Genomic DNA, 23,881 nt, shown 5'->3' on the forward strand with positions numbered 1-23,881 from the left:
CTAGCACAGAACAAAGCTGACTAGGCTTTCAAGTGTGCCCTACTTTTGGATCCTTCCAAACAGAGATCCCATAGTTCATGAATTTATGACAAGAACCAGAAAAGAGACTGACCATCAGTACGATTCCTTGGACTGTTAAGTTGGGCTAGTTTGCTACTGCCAAAGACTGCATTCTCATAACTCTTTCTCTTGACTGCTGCATAAAGAGTGAAACGTATGTTAACCCATACTTTACACTTGCTTGTATTAATAAGTACAGAATTACTCTTTTTTTTTTTTAAAAAAAAAAACAAACAAAACACAACATAAATTTTGCCCCATCATTAGAACTTTCTGAAGTGTCTGGCAACTAAAACCAGTTCCATAAATTCATATTACCTACTACTACCCACTGCAATAAGAAAACAGTAACAGCAAGAGAAAATGGAAACCACAATCCAGGAACAGTCAGTCAGTCTTCCTACTTTTCTGTACAAGTTCAAAATTCACTAATTTATCCCACTTTACCTTTTATGAGCAGTTTTTTTAGTGTTATAACATCTGAAACAAGTTTCTCAACAAAAAAGTAGAAAAGAGATACGATACTTGGACACCATTTCTAGCGGAAATGAGTGTGCATAAAAATTAAGTCTAATGGATGCCAGATAACAAAACTTCTCTACAACAGACAAAGTCTCCCTCCTGGTGCTGATGTCAGATGTAAGCAATTCAGATATTTCATAATGGGAAAAATGGGAAGAGAGGTAGAATGCCTTCAACTGATGAATGCAGGATATCTTTGCATTTCACTATTCACTGAAGTACAGGTATTACACAAAAGGGCACTGAACATTAAGAATACATTCAAAAAAGTTATTGAGCAATACTTAGAAGAATCAGTCACACACCCAACCCCTTAAACAAATATCTAAAGATTAAGTTTATACAAGTTCTACATACCAGTGATGCGAACGTGTTTATATGCATTACACCAACATAGCTGATAAATCTCTTTAAAGAAAACATCACAACACGCTATTGCCCCAATATTTAGAACTCAGTCATCAGGTACTTCTGAATCAGAAAGTAAGAACTGTGTGTCTCTAAATAACCTGAAGACATAAATTTTAAACAGTGTCATTTATAGCCACTTTAGGTAGTAGCGTCTTCACTAATAACTGCATAGTTTCATTCCAAACGAACCACAGTATTGACTCCTTTGGAATAAACTTCTTAGAAGTTTGAGCTTCGTAAGAACACCCTGATGCCATTCAACTGAAGACAAACTGCTATTAGCTCTAGGGTTTTGAATTTAAATTTCCCATAATTAAGCTTATCTAAGAATCTAAGCTGCATATTTGGCAGCTCTACTTCGGGTTAAAGAATAAAGCCTTCAGTAAATTAGCCTTTAACAGGTTTTACTATACTAATCCTTTGAATAAAAAGAACCATAACACTCTGGGCATAAGGTACTTCTTTCTTAAAATTCACATTTACGTAACTTTAAAAATACGCACTTTCGAGTGGAAGTATTACTTTGTAAATCCTTCAGTAAAATGATGATCCTGGATGCTGCCCTCTCATGCAGAGACCACACAGACAGGTGTTTTCCTCTAGAGGTGGGTGCAAATCAGTAATGTAACACCAGTCTTAGGTACAAGACTGCACTGGTAACACTCTACGATACTGAAGCATTGCAGAAAACAGTGTGACAATTATGAAGTTATCCCAAGAAAAACGGATTACTGAAGTGTGCCACAAATACTGGCATTCACCATCAATGATGCAGTCAGGACAGCTTGAAATATTCTCGGCGCTTTTGCCTCCAAACTGGCAGCCTTGCCCTGCTGCAAAACCAGGTGTCAAGACTTCAGTTGCTGCTCCACAAACCACCACCAGAAGCTGCTTACAGTATGAGTGCTAGCGAGGATGGATCTTGTTTTTCCCTGAGAAAAGCCAGAGAAGGGAATGAAAATGCAGGGGAGAAAAAAGGGGAGAGTCTAGAACTAAATGATATAGAGAAAAGCTCATAATTGGAGAAACCAGAGTAATTTTTCATTCAAGCAATAATCAAAACAATAGCAAAGTTGAATTACTCTAAATTCTCTGCTCGCATAAAAAGTAGCATCCAGTGTCAAAGGGCAAGGCTAAGATGACAGAACAGACAGCAAGAGCGCTAACTGGATATGGGGCTTGGTGCCAGTATCAGCACTTCTATACAGTGCTCGGGAAGCTGCCACTGTCTTTACACAAAGTTCTTCATATCAAAGAGGTCAGCCAAATGGTAACAGTAAAGAGAGCTGTGGTCCACTCGAAGAGATAAACTCTGTTTCCTCTGTATGATGGGGGTAGAAAGAAAGAAAGAAAGAAAGAAAGAATTTTCTCTGATTCAGGTATAAGAAACATGATGAAAATGAAACTGAAAAGGTTACGCACGCAGAAATTGTAACAATCTAGCCTGGTGCATCTACTTTGTAAGCAACAGGAAAAATCAGCAATTTTTGCAGACAAAACTCCGAATATCCCCGTGAAGCACCAGAGCTGTAACAACAGCACAACACTCTTACGTCTTTGCTGCAGTCACCCTAAGAAACAGCCAGGTTTACAGAAGGGGTTTCAGTTGAGAAGCTTCATCCAGACCCTAACCATACACATCTCTAGCATGTGACAGGCAGCAAGAACTCTAGTTAATATATATCCATGCTTCATCACTGCAAAGCTTGGAAGTACTTAAGTCTTTCTCTTGCCTAGCAATTTGAGGAGACTTGACCAGCTGAAACTGAAAGCTAGTTTTCCTAAACACACTTTTTCAAGATTTCACAGCAGCAAATTCTCACAATGCACTGGAGCAGCACAGCTGAAAATCTTCAGGATGCAACAATACACACTACTCACAACTCAACACACACATATATACCCACATCTCTCAATCTCAAGTTACTGCCTCTACTCCTTCCCACCAGTTTTCCCACTTGGGCTTGGGATATGATTCTGCAAGATGGAGACATCCTTCACCTTATTCCAAACTTTCCTCACTTATTTTGCACTGGCTTTAGCATTACTAGGGCTCTCCAAGAGCCAGCTTAGTGGAATAAAATGGCAGAAAACAAACCCAGGAGAAAGATACCTCCCATTCTCAGTAGCAAAAAGCTCTCACATAAGATCATCTGCACATGAAACAGTGGTCTCTCTTCATCACCAAATGATTGCAATTTTTGATGAGTTAAATTTTTAAAAGCTAAATTGTTACTAACTCTTATTGGGTATAGAAGAGCCAGTTTATACCTAAAAAATCAGACAAAATATGCACAAGAAAATGACATGTGCTTGTGTGTGTGTCCTGGTTCACTGAAAGAACAAATAAAAGCCAAAACCACTCCAGAATGGTGCTGCATGATCAGCAACAAATGTTTCAGGAACAAAGAAGTACCCAAAGGTAACAAAAAGAAATTAAGAGACATGCTTACCCTGCATGTCAGAGAAAAATCAAGATGGCAGTGAATGACATCTGCTTTCTCAACTTCAGAAGAACTTTACAAACATGGATTTAGGACTAGGATTGGGGTTTTTGGATCCCACTTACAAATGGGAGCTTCTGGGCTCTGGCAAAAATAAGAATTATAGAATTGATTAGAACGCAATCCAATAATGTCACCCAATGCAAATAAGACTACTATTTAAGCAGTATTGTCTTGATGTCTACCTGAATTGTTGCAGACTATTTTAAATTATTTATTGTCAGTGGCATTTTTTCAAATGTATTAGCTCACATTACGAGGAAAATCTTTTCTTCTAAAAATGAAACTAGACTAGTCTCTATTAAGATAAATCATTCAACATAATTTACAGAAGTTAGGGAGCTTCAGCTTTCTCTTATGCAAAGAAAACAATGCATGTGTTCAGCCAGAACAGGTTTTGCTCATTTTATTAGAATAACCAGACGAGTCTAAAGATCAGTAGTATAAATTATAGTGACACAACAAGGTTTACACTTGAAACAAAGGAAATACACAAAAGGATGTACAGATAAGGACCAGTCTACAGAAGTTAAATCATGCATTTTTAATTAAAAGAACAACAGGCTATTCAACAAAAGTTAGAGCCAAAAACTGGTTTGCTTACAAAAATAAACAATTTACAAAAGTCATTACTTTAAGATTTTATTAAGGACAGTGCACAAAAGGATCCAAATAGCTGCGTAAACTGAAAAAGACATCCAAGTACAAAGATGTAATTTTAGTCAAGCCATCACACAGCTATAGTAGCTAAGTAGTACTGTTAGGGCAGTGCTGCTGGCTCCCTGCATTCCCCAGCTCAAGGGGAGGGGTGTCAGGACCTTCGATTGTCTCAACAATTTTTTTTGAACCAGTAATTTTTTTTCACCACAAGACTGAGTGAGTATAATCAAGAGGCCTGACATGACCACAGGTCGATTAAAAACAGTTTTCTAGCACAATTTTCAAAGTACCACTCAGTATAATGGCTGAAACAAAATACATTTTAAATCTGCAATAAAAATATTTTAGTCAACATTCCCAGTGAGCAGTAAGAGACTGGGAAACATTACATAACAGCAAAGCCTGCAGATATGAGTTTAGAGGACAAGACAGAGACAAAAAGAAAACCAATCAAGTGACACTGTGAAGTCCAGCACTGTGGGTCCAGCACAACTGGCAGTGGCCTGGAATTAATAAACTATGCTGAATTTAATTCCTGTCTGTGCTATGCTAACCAGGCTCTCCAAGTTCTTGACAACTTATTAGCTCAGACACCTGCATTTTAATCACAAGTAAAAAGAACAGGGCTCTCAGACAACAGATTGCTCCCTCCCTGACACTCCAGTGCATCCCGCAGTACGGTGCTGCAGGGTCCTGGCCAGGTGGGAGGCTACTGTCCGGGCACCAACCTTAAATTTTTACTCACTAGACCATGCAACTGTTGCTCCTACAGATACCATATAGTCTAATTATGAAGTAATTCAATACGGTCTTTCAGGCAAAGTTGGGTAGACTGAAAATACTATTAATATAAAATTTTAACTGAGTTGAAATGTCACATTCTAGGCCAGTAAAATCAGTTTTGGAAATATTTTAATTTTATTATACTAAGAAAGTTCAAAAAATAACAGCAGATTCTGCAGTTCTATATTTTCCATTTGTGAGATGTACAAAAGCAAGCCCTTCGTGGCTTAGAGTTCCTCTAAGACTAGAGATCAAGACAGTGTAACAGAGATATGAAGCAGTATTAGTTTTCTAAAAAGCCCAACAGGTTAGCCCAACTTCTAACCCAGCAGGTACACTGTGAACAGCACTGGTACCTCACTGGAAAGCAGCTCCTCTGATGACTGTACTAATGCCTTACATACAGAGGTTTTTCATTAGCAGCTCCGCACATTACTTTTTCACCATCTCTCTGAACACCAGTTACATGCACTGTGTGATGACTGGGGGGAAAAAGAAAAAAAAAAAAAGCAGCAATGTTCCAAGATTAAGCTTTCTAATTTTGAAGAGTGAGAACATAGGTTCTTGCCCTAAGGAAGCATTTAATACTGAGATGTTTTTCATTAGAGGAAAAAAAAATAAACAACCTAAAAACACCACAACCAAAAAAACCACACAGACTTTTCGTGAACAAGCCAGGAACACTAGTGACTTTATAATTTTGTTTGGAACCTCAGCATATAAAACAACAGCCACTTTTTCAAATAATGTCAGAAAAGTACTGACCTCCTGAACAAGAGCTGCAACACTGTTCACATGCCAATTACTCAGAGCAATCAACTGGCAAGTCTGGTCACTGGGTTTAATCTTTAGTGCCAAATCAACCAACTGTGTTAGTGAGGCAAATCAAAGCAGGTATATATGATTTTCTCTTAGTCTTGATGGAGTTTCTAAATTTTATCATTACTTTTTACCATCAGCTACTTAGGAAACAAACGTATTTGGGGATGTAGATTATCTATTGTCCATTATTTCTGTTTTGTCACTGCAAACTGAATTATTACAATGCAATTTAGGTCAGCTTATACCTTAAATCCATTTGAAAAACTGAAAATAATCAGTGCAGCAGCCATTAGTGATTGTTAGTGGAAACAACAGACTAATCACTGGGAATCCAAATACTTACAATAATGCATTCAATTTTCCAAGTCAAGTCTACAATCTTTGATTTAAAGCTGCAGAAGTTTACAACTTTTGAAATCAAAGCAACCATTTTGTCCTTCTGACATATCTGTTAACCAGATACAATCTGTTAAATAAAAGTGTTTTTTTCCATTCAATTTAAAGAAAGTGTTTGAGAGGAGTTGCAGGAGACTGCAAATTACCTCAGCAATGCAGGCAGAGAATTTTGTTCCAGCACTACCAAGGCTACAATGCCTGCAGTAACAAAATTTATTTTTGCAGAGAGAAAATAATAAAGCAGAGCTAGGAAGGTTTAGGTATCCCACAGTTTGGGAAGTTTTAGGTATCCCACAGATGGTCAGACTTCATCCACCACTTCCAGGAGATTTGGAACTTGGACGAAAAGCTTTACATGCCCTTTTCCAACTGACCAATCGGTTGGAAGACACATATCTATCTGGGATGTATTTTCAACCTGAAGCCAGATGACATTTTCTATTAGAAGAAAAAAATATTTACTCAGGTTTACCTAGAGAAGAACATCCAACAGAATCAGCATTCATAACCTTTTTGTTCTTGATGAATTCTACATTAATGGCTATAACTATTTCCAGATATTTAGTCAACATTCTCAGATTAAAAATATGCTGAGTTCCAGAAAAAAAAAATCACCTAACAAATTAAGCATTGAAATCAGAATCTATTACTTGAGGTCAATGAGATTTATTAATATCTTCACACTCCACTAACTCAAATCATTCTAACTATGCATCTATATTCTTTCAAGACCAGTTCTGGAATTCTGAATACAAACAAGGGGTATTTATTAGAGAATGTTAAGTTTTAACAAGCTAAACCCATAAACTTACTTCTAATGCTTTCTTATTCCTCTAAACTTTTAAGCACCCATTCAAATAGCTCCCATGCACATTATTTCAGAGTCTTACTTTGAGTAATAAGTCTTACCATTTTTTACCAATGTCTCTACTTTGCTTTTTGGTTCTGCACAACCTATGGTTGCATATATTGAATTGATGCAGTACATTTCTGGAAGGTTCTACACTGCAAGTCTGGAAACCAAAGCCAGTGCAAATTTTACCTGCTAAATAAAAATTTCCAGAAATACACCTGTAAGAATATACTAGTATAATGATATGTGAATCCTTGATACCTGCAGTGGTATAATGGTCAGCATTAATATGCTTGATTGCTTACGGGTTTCTCGAAGTACAAGTCAGAAGTTAGACATGGAATTTGTTGCAAAGAGATCATAAAATAAGGCCAATTATTATTTTTCCTTGTGTTATTTTTTTCAAATAAAGAAGACAATAAAGCTCCATATGAGGCTGAGCTGAAGGGACAGCAAGCTCAAATTAAAGATGTTGATAGACAAGCTCTAGCAAATCTTGTTGCAGCAGATTAAGTTACTATCCTCAGCTGTAGACTCTGCTCCCATCAGAAGTCACTGATCACAAAAGCAGAGTTGCCAGAAGGGAACATGTGCTGACACCTCAGTCACTTCAGTGCTAAGACTAGCACCTTAGTTTGGGTCCTCTCCCTCAGATATTACACTATGAACTGAAATGACTGAAAGGAACAGACGCTTCTGCTAATTCTGCAAGCGATGAACTAGAGCAGAGGAACTAAGCAGGGAACTGAGCAGGGAACAGTAAAAAACTGACATCACCAAATCTGGCAAGATTTCCCAGAGCTATAGTTGCAATCTAAATTTCTTCTAAAGTAGCCAGAACCAGATGTGTCACTTGCCACAAATCAATCCAAGAATAGAAAAAAACACACTCTTGCCAAAAAGTGTCAAAACCACAATTTAAACTGCTAAACAATTAGTAATTAAGTTTCACAGGCACTGATTAGTCATATTATATACCTTAAAGGCTGAATACTCAAATTCAAATTAGCTTTAAGGAATCAAGAACTAAGGCTTTGCATGGAATTTTAATAATGACATTAAGTCCCCACTACAGGCGTTATAAGCTGCACTAACACACATGATACCAAATGAGCAGCGTTAAATATCTTTTTAAGATTTGACAAGAGTGTGCACCTAAGAGGGAACACAAACTAGCCTACATTTACTACCCAGCCACTTCGGTATGCAGCTGCCTTCATTAAACACTTGTATAGAAAAGACTTTAAAAATATTGACAGAAGGAGAAACTGTATGAAGTTCTCACCAATAGAAGTCAGAAACTGGCTTAGAGGACGAAGTATATATAAATTCAAGTTTGCAACTCAAGGTGTTACATTTAAAAAAATAAGCAAATATTTAATGCTTTACTATACAGAAGTAGTATTGCAGATTTTATACAACCTATTAAATAAAATTCTTGAAATTTTTCCTGTGCAGTTATCACCCTAGTACTTTTTATTAGGATTAAACACATATAATACTTCACTTCATATAAGGTTTATAAATTAAGAACCACCACTGATTAGTGATGGAAACCACACTCAAGGCTTCAAAAAGAGCTTGTACATAATAAACAGGACTAACTGTTCACTTCTGCAGATTGTCCCCTCCCACCTACTTTAACTGAGGCTTTTAGCTTCTAAGATTCCTTTGCTTTTTCAAACAAGTACACAATACAATTTGCAAATTCAGCATCACACAGATGCATTTATAACAGAGGGCCCCACCCAGCTTTGCACATTGTCCACTGATCAAAACTGAGCCATCAACACAGAATCCCAAATGAGACCAAATATGACATTTTTGTAGAGAGAAGTTCACAGTTATTGTATTATTATATTGTTGTTATATTATTGTGTTAATCCCTTGCTGAGATTTTCCAGCTCTTCAGTTCACTCTTTTTTTTTTTTGAAAACAAATAAACCAACCTCCAAAAAAAGCAGTTAGTTACAGGGTTGCAGCCCAGTGCAGCACAGTATCTCTTTGAGATAATCTACCACATTTTTACAGAACAAATTCCAGTAAGGTGTAAGACGTGGTTTCTGGCTGTTTAGGATAGTAACAGAAATGCCCTACTGAGTCAGACCAATAGTCCATCAAGCCCAGAACTCTCTGTCTGACAGCGGCAACCAGACATGCTGTTTAGGGATAACTTGTGCATCCAGAAGTTCAATTGTTAAAGGACATAGATGGTACATCCCTGACTATTCAATTATGAGCCATCAAACATATCTGTCAATGGATCTGCTGTCTGGGAATCTGTATAACCCCTTTTTTGAACATGCTGATATTGGTTGCCTCCACAAACTCCTATAGCAATAAATGCCACTAGTTCACCACCCAGTATGTGAAGTACCAGCTTCTTTCATCTGTTTCAAACCTACCATTTTAATGAAGTGCATCCTGCATTTTAAGATCCACAGCCTCCATGGCTTTTTTCCTAAAATTTCTACCACATCCCCTTCCAGCTGAAGAGTTGAGTCTTTCTAGTCTCTTCTTGTAAGGCTTCATCCCTTAATTGTTTTTATTGCCCTTTTCTACTTTTTTTTAGTTCTGCTATGTACTTCCTTTAAATGCAGAGACCTGAACTGTACACAAGAGCGAAGGCAGCAGGGTTTTGCATAGCTGCAATATGAAGTCTTCTGTCATCTTAATGCCTTTCCTGATACATTTAGCATTTTGTTGGCTTTCTGGCTGCCCACTCACACTGCACAAAGCATAGCAAACTGATACTATGTTTAAAGATAACTTTCTTGACAGTTCTACAGAAACTAGGAGTCTGGTCCAATTTTATTACACTTCATGTACATCTAACCACACACTTGCTAGAAGTTACTTCTTGAGCTGCTGGCACTGAACCTCTCTGCTTTGCATACTAGTAGATAATAGTCACCATTATGTCCCATAAAAAGCAATACTCCTGCTTAATTTCACTCTTATAGAAAAAATTCCCACTGAAATAGTAGGCGGTATCTTTGAATATATCAAAGCTGTAATGAGAGGTAAGGGAATACAAGCACCAGAAGATCTAAAGGAGAACCAGGACAGTACTGCAAAATGAAAGAAATGCTAAGTACAGGTTACAAGCCAATCCAACCTTAAGACACATATGATTCTAAAGAAAGGTCATAAGACATAACAGAGTATAGGAATGGTGTGATCAAACACATAGAACCTTAGTTTCCTTTCCAATATTGTCCATCTTCCCTATTTAGAGAGAGGAGACTGAGTGAGACTCATGCTTGAAGGTCTGCAGAAGGGAAGAATGCAAAAAAAGCCCCGGCAAAAATGTAAGAAGTCCATACTAAACCAGGAAAGATCTAACAAAAACCAATATATCATGACTATTCAAAACTGATCGTAGCACTACTCCCTAATAGCAATAAGCTTACTAGTCTAAGCAAGACACTGATATCAAAAAAGAAAGTTTAACCTAGAAATTACTTCATAATCAATAAGCCAAAATAACTCAACTGCTGTTTCAAAACATCACATAATTAGATGCAGTTCTCTTTTGCAGTCAAGAAGAAACAGCTCTTCGTTGCACTTCATTTTGACCTCTCCTTACTTGAAAATTGGCAAAAGCTCAAAGAAAGTAATGACCTACAAAATATGTCAAAATAACTAGTCTTGAATAGCTTTTTGCCTGTTCTATTACCTTAAAACCATCCACAGGATTTTTTCTTTTGGGAGGAAGGACGAGGGGCATTTACTTTTTGGATTCCCAGCTTTCCTTGGTACACACTTTCAGTCCTTAATCTTTTCATCTCACTTGATAAGCCAATGAAGAAAGAAGAAATTTAAGGAGGCTAAAAGGTAGAAAAGTGTCTACCTGACTGTAGAATCCTCAGATTGCCACTTACCTCCTCTTTCCACTGAAACCAAGTAACTTGCCTCTTCAGAGTTCTAGCTAGCCCTCATTATATTGGCTTGAAGCAACACGCTTTGTCAGGAAGTGGTTGATGACAATAGTTACAGCCTTGAGAAAAGACCACAACACACACTAGATGAATATTCTACAAACAGGCAAGAATTAAATTTATAATTCAGTAGAAAAAGTCTCCAAATTAACAAGAACTTAGGCTCAGACATATTTTTAGTGCTGTTATAATCTTACAGATGTGAAACAGACTATTCCACTCGTCAAAACCAAAACCAATACTGCTGGGCTCATAAGTCATTTAGTCGGTCAGCTCAACAAGGCAATGCCGAGCTGATCAGCTTTTACCTCACTCTACTCTAAGACACAGTGCTAATTCCTCCCTGTAAGTAATTACGTTACTAATTTAGAACACATCTTGATTACTGGAAAAAAATGAAATGGTAAGAGCTTGCATTATGTTCATTTTAATTATTCTACAACAACAATCACCACCTTTAAACACGTATACCCAGTTCCACTTCAACTCATTTTCCTTCTCTCCCATATTTGAGAACTTCTGATACTGTTCAAACAAAACGTAAGCGCCACTGGTTAGTAGCACTAAGCAACTCCGTCACCGTTTGATCCTACAGGAACTGATTTTGCTGAAAGCACGTGATGTCCACTAATGCTATATTCTCCCACTAACACAGGACTAAGTTTGTCTGCTGACATCATATGCCCTTTCAGACATCAGGAACAACAGATTTGCTCTCTGAAAACCAGGACACACATACGTAAGAAGTACAATCAGTGTAATACAAACCAATACAATCCAAACCCTCATCTGTTTGAAATCTTAATGCTTAACCCAAAAGCATGAGCTTTGCTTTCAGAGATGAGAGAACATTTAGAAAATAGGACATACCAGAGGAATTACCACACGTTCTCTTAGCCAATACAAGACATGCAGTTAATTTCTATGGCACACAATGCAGTTATCTGTAACAGTTTTTCTACAAAAGCAACTTTAATTTTCTTCACCAAGGTGCACTGCATTAATACATGATTAATCTATCTCAACTTTCATTAACAGTAGCTGACAAGTCAATGGCAATTTGATAAAAAAAAGACAAAGAAGGGCGACCATAAGTTCTCAACCACAACACTGCAAGAACACCGCATGATCTGGTACTAAGGTCAAGCCTTAGCTTTATCACAGAATGTTAGGGATTGGAAGGGACCTCGAAAGATCTAGTCCAATCCCCCTGCCGGAGCAGGATTACCTAGATCATATCACACAGGAACGTGTCCAGGCAGGTTTTGAATGACTCTAGAGAAGGAGACTCCACAGCCTCTCTGGGCAGCCTGTTCCAGTGTTCAGTCACCCTTACTGTAAAGAAGTTTTTCCTCATATTTATGTGGAACCTCCTGTGTTCCAGCTTGCACCCATTGCCCCTTGTCCTGTCAATGGATGTCACTGAGAAGAGCCTGGCTCCATCCTCTTGACACTTGCCCTTTACATATTTATAAACATTAATGAGGTCACCCCTCAGTCTCCTCTTCTCCAAGCTAAAGAGACCCAGCTCCCTCAGCCTCTCCTCATAAGGGAGATGTTCCACTCCCTTAATAACCTTCGTGGCTCTGCGCTGGACTCTCTCTAGCAGTTCCCTGTCCTTCTTGAACTGAGGGTCCTAGAACTGGACACAATATTCCAGATGCGGCCTCACCAGGGCAGAGTAGAGGGGGAGGAGAACCTCTCTTGACCTGCTAACCACACCCCTTCTAATACACCCCAGGATGCCATTGGCCTTCTTGGCCACAAGGGCACACTGCTGGCTCATGGTCATCCTGCTGTCCACTAGGACCCCCAGGTCCCTTTCCCCTACGCTGCTCTCCAACAGCTCTGTCCCCAACTTGTACTGGTACATGGGGTTGTTCTTGCCTAGATGCAGGACTCTACACTTGCCCTTGTTATATTTCATTAAATTTCTCCCCGCCCAACTCTCCAGCCTCTCTAGGTCTCTCTGAATGGCAGCACAGCCTTCTGGTGTGTCAGCCACTCCTCCCAGTTTTGTGTCATCAGCAAAATTGCTGACAGTGCACTCTATTCCCTCATCCAAGTCATTAATGAATATATTGAATAGAACTGGTCCCAGTACTGACCCTTGAGGGACTCCGCTAGACACAGGCCTCCAACTGGACTCTGTCCCATTGACCACCACTCTCTGGCTTCTTTCCTTCAGCCAGTTCACAATCCACCTCACTACCCGATCATCCAGACCACACTCCCTCAGTTTAGCTGCGAGGATGCTGTGGGACAGAGGTATCACATTCTAAAGAAAAAGCTGTCATGATATCTGCTGTGCTGAAGAATTTAACTCAGTACCACAACCACCATGCAGACAAACATGCTTCCCTCCCTAGATTTCTCATCTGCCACACTGAAGACCAGCTTCTAAATAAGTGATTAATAGAAGGCATTACCGAAGCATACTACCTTCATTGACCTTAATTGTGAAGATCATCCCAGTTAACAGAACACTTGGGTTTACATTTGACTGTTCAGATGAGAGCTGACTCTGCTGATTTCTCTGCCACCCAAACCAAGATGAAGATTTGGCTCCAGGGAAACAGACAGGTGATGGGAAACATCAAAAGTGAAGTAATTTCTCTCAATAGTGTTTTTACCAAGACACCACAGCAGTTATATTTTACCTGCCTTCAGCCTTGAACAAGGTGAACTTTTAAAGTTTCATTACTCTTTCATATACACCTCACTAAATGGAAGTCACTCCTATGCCATCACACTGCTAACAGCAGCTCACATATATATCACTGGCAATCTTTATAATACACTGTTGAAATGAGAAGTGACTCTCTTAGGCACTAGTATTATACATTGTCCTCCTTTGATCCCACAGGTTTGTACTCAGAACTCCACTCAACACTACTGCTACCTAAATGAATAATTCTTTTCCAGCCTCTCCTTCCTGACTTTAAAAACGTACACCTGTCCTTGGAAACAGACTCAGAATGCATTCAGCCACCTCCCAGTGCCATTGCCAGGCCAAAGAGCAGCTGCTGAGGTTGCACTGGCACTTCCCGGTTATCAAAGGTTTTTAGTTTTGCTAAATCCAACTTTCTAGAGAGCTTGAACATACCACTGAACAACTTCACACTATGAAAATACGATAATTCACACTGACTATTCATGTAGCAGTTGATGCACGTACACAGGTATGTGCTTTAGATGCTAACATACTGACTATTACCACACCTGAGTACTCCTAATACCTTTTGTAAAGGTTATAAGGTTATAAAGGACTTAACTGTCCTATCACTTTTAAAATATCCTTACCAGAAATTGTTCCTGGTTCTAAACTACGGTTCCACCCCCCCACAAAAAAAAAACCCGTCTCAGTCTTCTGAATCATCTGTTATGGCCAAATAACCAAGTATGACCTTCCAACAGTTTCCCCAGAACATGGACCCTGACACAAGACAAGAATGAAACTTACAGTTTGGTTTCTATCTTATTTTTCTTAAGAACTACCTTTTCCCAGAATTGCTATCTATTATTTTGTTAGAACTTTGCGGGAGAGGAGGAGTTTATTTTCTATGCTGATAAAGTATAGTGAATTCAGACACTAAAGTTTATGATTAACAACCATGAGCTGCACTGTCACATGCAACAACTGTCAAGCCTTTTCTCTAATCCTAAGGAAGAAATTTAAAAAATGAAAGACTAGAGGCAAAACCAAGTATTAAAAATGTTAACGTAAAATCACATTAACTATTTCTTACTCATTATTTTTCTTTAGAAGACAATTATGGCCAACCAGAACAGATACATGATGCAACAGGCAACTCACTTAAGTAAACACAAGGCACTGAGGTGATCTTTATATAACAGATAATAATTATAGGTGTGTTGAAACAAATACTTTTTTGTATCTAATTATTTGGCATCTCATAAGAAAACAGAATTAGATCCACAAGAGAATCTAAACGCCATGCCACCTACTAGACTCCACAACCCACAGATAAGCAACCAAGCTCTGCTCTACAATGAAAAGGGCACATTACAGATGTTGTTCAAACATTTAATACTCAACATGAGTAGAAATTGGCCAAGTCAGCCAAGAATAAACATAAAGATCAGAGATTTAAGTCTCCAGAATTTCACACCATGCTAGGAGACAAAAAAAAAAATCCCTCTCATCTACTCTTTCAACACTTCACCTGCAACAAAGAGATCTGGGTTCATATCATCAATTTGTACTTGATCATGCTTCTTGCCAGCCAGTCTCTGGGCTACATACCCCATTCACTCCCTTCCCAAGAGAACATTACTCCTCAAGAATGAAACTGGCTGGTGCCTGGATGCACCTCACACCCAAACACCTGGTGGCCTAGCAGTTAAGGCATTCCCTTTGGGAACTGACACACAGGGGTTTCAAGTTCCCCCAAAAAGCAGAGGGATTTGAACCCAGAACTCAACATACTGGGCAGGTACTCAAATCATTTACCTATCTGTAAAGAAATGCAACATCACATCCTTTTTCTGCCCAAAAAGAAGTGTGCAAGATTAGGCCTTGCTGTGTTTCCTGCTTCACAGAATAGAAGCCTTCCTTGTACAATTGTGCATTACTAATGGTATCTCTGTTTGCTTTCTAATTTAACTGATGCAAGCTTTGAGAGTTACAGTGTTTTTTTCTTCCAACACAGCTATGTATTACTACGCAACTAGACACCCTTGCAGTGTAAAAACAAGTCTTTACCAACAGACATACACAGTTTATCACCTCTGGTTAAAAAAAGAAAAAAACAAAATCCAAAAGTTACATTAAAATACCCTGGTATACAAACTACTTACGTAGTTATAATTTCCTTTTTGGCTTAGCATTCTGCTTCATACTTTAGCATGAACTACACTTAAAACATTTTGTCATAGGCAGAAAGGAGGATGAGTACATAAAATACTTTTGTCAGAATTGCCGTATTGAAGAAAGCTCCAAAGTAGATAACTGTACTAGAAAAATAATTTTGCCAGCATACCTCATTTTAAACCACAGTATAAACTGTTTCCACCAAATGAGTTTTCTATCACAGACACACCAGCAAACCTTTTCAAATATACAAATGCCTCTCTTTGCCCATTAATAAAAGGAAAACAATACAGCAGTATTTAATGAGTATTTACAAAAAGTCTTGAGGTTTTCTGATGAATGACCAAAGTAGTAATTACTCTAGTGTTCCAAATACTGTAATGTCAAGCCTTTCTGCAACACTACCTGTCACATTGAGAAAGTATTTAAAAAAAAAAGAGACAGTTGCTAGAACATTTAAGAATTTTAAATATGAATCCTGTTATCTAAGAAGTAGCAGGCTGTTCGAAATCTTAGCCTTCAGTGTTCTAAAAGCCCAACACTAACAGGAATGCACTTAATCAAAAGTGCAAACTGGAAAAAAAAATTAGTAGCTGAAATAGGCAGTTACAACTGAGCATTTTATGTTAAGATGCAGTCTTTGAGGAGACACCGTAACAGAATTTGCATCTCAAAATGCTGTAGGGTTTTTTTAAAGCCTGGCAACTTCAAACTATAGCAAGTGATTTGAATTAAAAAGCAGCAAATGGAAGTGTTATGAAAATATAATTATTTACGTGGGAAAATATTGGTCGCATACGAACCTCAGACAACATTAAGCTTTCTGTGTCCACAACCCTCTGTACGAATGCTAACCTCTACACTGCATTTTTACTACTTCACATCACATATTGCCATGGTAATTAAAGATGCCCAGACACCCCTCAATGGCCCAAGTAACTCCTGCAGATTCCTAAGGCAGCTATATCAGCCGAGTGAAGAAATATTGTTATTTCCCAGTAAGTTCAGAACTTTTGAAAGGAAATTTAATAAAAACTAAGTAAAACTACCATATTTACCATTACCTAATTCTATATAGCAAAAATTGCCACCCACTGACATTCCATAGATTGCAAGGCAATATGACACACATTGGAAGGATGTAAAATCTGAAAGACTACTTTGAAAAGAGTTAAGTGATTATGTATTAACATTTAACTCTGTATTACTTTATTAACAGTATTGTTAATTAAATTTAACATTCTAGTACGCTGCTTCACAAAGTGCTGCAATACAAATATAAGATGCCTTGTTAAAACATCTACAATGCTAACCGTTAGTTGAGCAGTTCTAGCATGTGAAATACTGAACTTTTCTGGATCACAGCATGTTGGAAAACAGTTCATATGTACATGAAACAGCCAGACTCTAAAGTGTTGAACACTTAAGATTTGTAATAACAGCTCTAAGATGATTATAAGAAAAAAAAGATGTACTGTTTGTGAAAATGCAGAGGACACACTAAAATCAAAAGATTGCAGGCTCAGATACCTAGTTAAAGACAATTCAAAGATATGCTATTTTTGACAAATTCAGGAAAAACACCTCAATCCTCCAAAAAGACAGACAGGTCCCTTTAAGGCATACAAAGCTGTGCACTGAAGCAACAGCCACTTAGAAAAAGACCACCATCAGTCACTTCTTAGAAGTTTAATTGCAGTTATCAGTATATCATTACTTACATAGAACACAAGTGTTCTGTTCTAGTAAGTGACCTATGGAGCTAGTTTATGCCCAATAATTCCATTGTAGAGGCTTTAAGAATCACCTTTTAAAAGAAAACACCCTCACAGCACTAGCTGACACCCTATTCCTTGTTAAGTTCTTTTTCAGGAATCTGCCCCTCGTGAGACATCCAAGAACATTATTATTATTTTAGAGAGATTTTTTTTTAATATCAGTATTTTTCAAAAAGGTCAAATACAAGTTAATTTAATTTTCTTGTGCAATCTGTCTTACGAAGCTCGGAGTGTTCTTTGTTGCTTGTCTGTACAGTCTCTACCACAACACGGACTCGGTCCCTCCGCCAGGAAAGCGCCACCGCCACCAGAACATGATGAGCCCAGGCTTTCTGAAAACGAGGTAGTTCCGAGCCAGGACGTCCGTTAACTATCGCTGACCATAAACAACACTGGAAGTCGCTCATATTCCACCCACTTTAACTTAACCCTGCAAAGCTTCATAAATCAGTACAAAGCGATCTATCTCGTCACAGAACCGCCAGAAGATCAGAAGTGCAGCAGGGGGAAACCTTAAGTTTCCCCCCTCGTTAAAACACCAGCACACACACCCTACAACCGCGCAGAGAAAGCGCACGGCCAAGCACGGGAGCGTTTTCTTACAACTCCTGGGCCGCAGCTCGCAGCGCCTGCCCGGGAGGCAGCCCCGCGGGAGGGGAGCCGCAGGGGCAGCCCCCCGGGGGCCGGCTGGGCGCCCCCCACCGCCCACGCTCCCGCCAGCCGCGCCGGCTCCGGGCGCCCCGCGGCGCAGGCACCTGTAGCCGCAGCGGCCAGGGCCGCCCCTCCCGACCGGGCTCCGCGGCCGGGGCACAGCCCGGGCCGTCGCCTGGCGGGGAGCGGGGTCCGACGCGGTCCCCCGAGAGCCGCCGAGCCCGGCTCGGCCCCGCCGCCCCGCTCGGCCCCGGCCCGGCCGGACCCCCAGGCCTGGGCGGGCGCCGTGGCTGCGGGGGAGGCTGCCCAGCGGGCCGCGGCTGGCGGCTCCGCGGCGGGACCTGTTGCTCGCACGCCGGCAGCGGGAACGGGGACCGCGCTCACCGTCCTCCCTTCGCCGCCGCTGACACGCTCCGGCCCAGCCGCCGGCTGGAAGTCACGGCACGGTCGCCCGCACCCCGCGGCGCCTCCTCGTCGAGCCCGCGGAGCCACCCGGCCACAGCACCCGCAGAGCTGCGCAACCGCCGCCAAGCCCGGCCCGGCCCGCCCCTGCCCGCTCCTAGCGCCGGCCCCAGGCCCCACCCCGCCCCGCCTCGCCCTGCTGAGCCGCGCAGGCGCGGGACCGCCCCACAACCGGCCGCCCGCCTGGCCGCGTGCGGGGAAGGGCCAGCTGAGCGCGCGCGCCCTCTGCTGGCGGGAGGGGCGGGGTTGCCCCGCGGCGGCGGCCGTGGTGGCGGATGGCGGGAAGGGGCCTTGTTCAGCCCTCGTTGCGGGGCCGGGAAGGACACAGAAGGCATGGCGCTGTTCCCGTGTCTCCATCCTCCCCTAGTCATGTCCCATCTCTTTACCACAGCTCTATCTGCACCCTGGAGAGGCACCTCCACGAGAGCCCCTGTGCCCTGAACGGAGCTGGCTTGCCTGCCTGGGTTGCGGCCTGCTCCTTGCTGCTCTCCCACCTCCAGCTGCCTCCTCCTGCCCACTCCCCTGCTGCCTGCTGCGGCTGGCGTGTGCCCTGGGTACTCCACGCCACTGCAGCCCCTTTCTCTTCCACCCTCCTTGTCATCCCACCATTCTCCTTGTACTGCTGCCGAAGCCACAACCCAAGCTTGAAAACGCCATCCAGGCTGGGCCTGTTGTGGGACAAAAAATGTTTACTCTCTGAAAGTCCGCCTTTGGGAGAGCAGAGGGAGGCTGAGGCACAGAAGGCACCCAGAACACAGTGTCTGGAAGAAGGAAGCAAACAGGACATTAAAAGTAGTTTTACCACGTTATTTGTATCCATGGCTGTGTTTTGCAGGATCAGGGTAACATATCTTCAGCTCTGCAGTTTAGTTTGACTTTGAGCTGAAAGCTGCATTCCCACCCCTGGTTTTTCAGCCTAGACTGCCTAGATCATTGCCTGAGGCATTAAAATAAGTGTTCCACATAACAAGACCAGAAAAAAAGGCTTAGATCACTAAAAAGTCCTAAAGAGATACCAGCTTTAGTCCATCTCTCCTTTGCTTCAGTTTAACCATTTATAGATCTGTATTATTATCTGTATTATTATCTGTATTATTATCATTCTTCAGTGAAATCCAGACACAGACTTTCAACTTCCTATAATTTTACCCTATACCATGTTTTCTTTGGATCTGTTCTAAAGATAGACACACAGTCTGATTTTATAAGTCCCAAAACCAGATCCCATGGTTTTCTTTTCTCACAGTGTGAAAAGGCCAGCTGACCTGACACTAACATATGTCCTGCCCAGCTACCTGCAGAGAAAACTGAAAGCATTCTACCTTTTTCCACCGTTTCACACTGTGGCTGGAACTCACCAGGGTGTCTTTTTGTTTGCTGTTTTCAGGGCAGCAATGCCTTGTAACTGCATTTAACCAGCTATTTCTGTTCCGACCAGTACCAAGGGTCTTTGTATCAAGTGAGCAAAACTGCAGCACTGCAAGAAATACAAATATTGGCGTACTGCAGAATTATTGATTTCAGAAATAAAAATGGAGGGAAAACATGCCACTGGTATGAGCAGCACCAATCATGGTTCTTTTCACCTTCATATGAAAATGGTGAAAGTTCACATGAACCTTTTTTTACAAACTTCTTTGGCAAAGGACCTGAGATCCAGAAAGAATTTTTTAAAATACAATGTTTGCCTAGAAGATATAATGGCTGCAAAAAGTAGCTAGGTTCACCAGTTTGCTGTTCACCGTTGTCACCCTCATCCAAACTGATCGCTGTGTTTTCTACATCCAAGTTTTGGACAAACAGATGAAAAACCCCGTAAGTTCCGATTACAGTTTCTCTCAACTGACGGCATTTCTCCTTCCTCTCACAGAAAATCTCATTGCCTCCAGTTTGCGTTATGCCTGGTAGCCAGTTTTTAAACCAGGATAAGGGAATTTTCTTCAATATGTTGTGCAATTTGTTGCAGAGCAGAGAAGGATTCACACCAATTCTACAGTTTCTGTTTCCCTCCTTTACTCTCTTATATCTGTAGCTGAAGTTTTAATCTTTTGCCAGAAGGGGTTACCAGACCAGGTTAAGACTGAGCTTGGGATATCTCTTGGATATATCTGCTTAAAGATCTGTTTGTTTCTCTGGTAACCAATCTCCTCCCTCTAGCTTTCACAAACCCTAATATTAGCCCTTGCCCAGCTGGCAAATCCATTCATAAGATGCTTGAATGAGGTGTGCTTGGCTAATTCTATCCAACAGACTGAAATACTCTGTCAGGCCAAGAAGTTGTCATACCTGAAAACGTTTCACAAGAGAGCACAGGATCAGAAGCATTATTGGTAAAGACCCAGATAACCTTTCTTTTTTAAATCATTGTGATAGCAATTTAAATGGACAGATCCAATGGTTTATTTTGCCTTGTGGGTGCTGTTTGTTGGTATGCTGAGAACACAAAAATTGCTGTGAGAAAAATCAGCATTTTGGCTTGAATTTAACAAAACATGCAAATTAAAAAGAATAGATTCAGAGAAAGAAGGCAAACAGGACAATGAGGAAGGACAATGGAAAGATGATTGGGAAGATCAAAGCTTTTAGTCTTCCTTTGTTTTGTCTTAGCTGACTGATTTTTCATATGAGGATCTGCTAAGACAGCTCCTAAAGGAAATAAGAAAATTACCAAAGTACTATAAACCATGCTGTTCCATCTCTTCTTCAAAGTTTTCAATGATTATCTTTAAGCAGAAAGGAACTGAAAAGAAATATCCAGGTGATACCTTTTGTGAGCTTGGATCTTAGAACATTTTTATTTTAGAGATTATTTTTCTATGATTTTACTATCAGTGATTATGGGAACATTAAAGCATGCTTGCAGCTACAGAACCGATGTATTTAGGCAACTTAATTATTGAAAATCCTTCTTTTTAAGGTTGATGCATTCATCCCACAAACAGTATTTTTTAACAAAGATGTTCATCTTTAATGAATTAAATTTGACATAAATCAGTGTCACTGTTTGACAGCAAGGTGCTGTTATAACCGTCGATCAATCCAAATCTGACTGATTGTAATCAATGGAAAAGAAAAAAAAATCTGACTCAAGCTGAGGCATCAGCCTAACATGGGACAGAATGTTTTCTTTGGAACCATTGCCCTCTGGAGGGGGAATGAAAAATCACAGAAGAATTAGGTAAAAATTCCCTTTTATGTCACTGTGTAACTGAATTTATGCTTTACAGTCCAGGAGTGGTTCTACAGACTGATACAAAAAAGGAATGCTCTGTCAGAAGAGCCACAGTGCTTATGTCAGTGAAGGCTGGAGGAGAACTAATCCCCATCTGTCCACCCCATTTCTCTCCTCCCCTTTATCTCTAAACTCACTGAATATCCATTCTACAACAGATGTACTTTCCCTTCCAACTTCATCTTGGATCCCTTCCAAGCTGGTGTCATCCCTCTTTATTTGCCAAAATATTTTTTTATGCAGTCCTAAAGAATTCTTGCCTGCCTGATGTCAGTCTGTATTCCATCCTCTTTCTTGACCTTTCTGCTGGTGTTTTTTTTTTTTGTGTGTGTGTGTTGTTTTTTTTTATTATCTTGATTACCCTTTCCTTCTTGATCTTTTATTCTTGCAAAGTTTTGAGAAATTGTCTTTTCATCTTCTTTTTATCTCTCTGCTTTCATGTCTGGCATCTATTTAAATAGACTCTTTTCCTCCTGTCTCTGAGAACTTCACAGGGATTTTTCCCTTGGCTTTTCGATATTGATAGCTTATATCTTGGATAATCACATTTAAATGTTACCTTTAACTGAATATGAATGAAAGTGAGCTCCTTCCTGCTCAGACTTTGCCTATATATTCTCCCTGTGTTGGAGGGGAAATGACAACAGCTCACAGTGGTCTTTCCAGTTTGATTTATAGCAAACTGATGTCTCCTGACTACAAATCTGGTGATAGTTTTAACCCGAAGTAGGGCACATGCAACAGCCATCTGAAAGAATGTCACAGTAGTACTAGTCCACCTGTAGGGCTAGCTGTGTTCAATATCTAGTGTTTCAAAGACGACTGCAAAATACAGAAGTCCAGAAGCTAAGTTGTGCATTAAGCAAGAAAAAAAAATATCTCTTGGCCACCACAACCCAGCAACAGAAACCATGAATTTTGAAATTAATATGACAATCCAATTTAGTTTCAGCCTTCATTGAACTAGGACAACAAATACCAAGGAAACAAATATGGTCATGTTTTTCTCCTTGATAGCATCTAGAACTATTCCTTACTGCCTGTCCAATAATTACATTTTGCATTCATGTTCATCTGGGTGGCTGAAACAGGGTCCTCTGCCACTCCTTAATCCTTCAGATCTGAAACTGCACAACTCCAAGTAAGATCACAGTATTTACAAACAGAGTCATAAACCCAACAGAAGTTCAGCTGTAGAAAAAAGTTAATCTCCAGAAGTGAGGTCTCAAGTCTGGCAGTACTACTTATCTCTCAATGAGGGGTCTTAAGCCCAGAAATAGGAATCATTCCCAGAAGATGGGTGCCCCAAATTCAAGCTGGAAGTGAGGTTGTTAATGTAACAGTTTGGGGCACTATTTTTAGTCCAGAAAAATAACAGAGAATAAAAGTTACCTTTTCTTGCCACTGTTTTCTCTTCCCCTATTAAGTTATACTCAAATTAGTGATTACCTTATCTGGCTCTTTATATCTGTTTGCTGCTTCTTGTTCTTCCTTGAGTACTTTCTTCTTATTTTTGTATGTTACTCTCTTTATGATCGTGTACCTGTCTGACTTTTTGATATTGTTGCAGTCTTCTGTGTGCCTTCCTCTGCACAACTCTCCATCTTTGGTTTGATCTTGAATAAATCTGTAAGGACCTAAAGTACATATTTAAGTCTTTCTGGAAAACAAAATCCTGCTTTGCTATTTATAACAATTATTAATTTGTATCACAATGCACTCTGTTCTCCCCTGACTTGCCATTTGGAGGCTAGATGTATCCTAAAGCTCATAGTCAAGACAGGATTTTATTTGGATTTTAGTGCTAACCTGCCTTATTGTCAGCTTGCACATGCTTTTTACAGGGTTTACCTGACAGTTTGATTACTTTGTTTTAATCTGTGAATAGAAGGCAAAAGCCACTTTTGAGTTCTACTCTTTTTGCTCTGTGGAGCTTCTTTTCGTATACTTATAAATGTACATAAATATATTA

General features: G+C 40.1%; 1 protein-coding gene across 3 annotated transcripts in view; it reads right to left on the reverse strand.

The window, feature by feature from the left end:
- PALS1 (protein associated with LIN7 1, MAGUK p55 family member) overlaps positions 1–18,737 on the reverse strand; it is a 58,138-nt gene extending 39,401 nt beyond the window's left edge. For all 3 annotated transcript variants that reach the window (XR_011048032.1, XM_068399227.1, XM_068399226.1), the window contains exon 1: positions 18,600–18,737. The gene's annotated coding sequence lies outside the window, so the exon portion shown is untranslated. The remainder of the gene's footprint in view (positions 1–18,599) is intronic.
- Between the last annotated feature and the right edge of the window lie 5,144 nt (positions 18,738–23,881).

This window comes from Nyctibius grandis, chromosome 4, assembly GCF_013368605.1.
Source record: "Nyctibius grandis isolate bNycGra1 chromosome 4, bNycGra1.pri, whole genome shotgun sequence".
NCBI classification, from domain to species: Eukaryota; Metazoa; Chordata; class Aves; order Nyctibiiformes; family Nyctibiidae; genus Nyctibius; species Nyctibius grandis.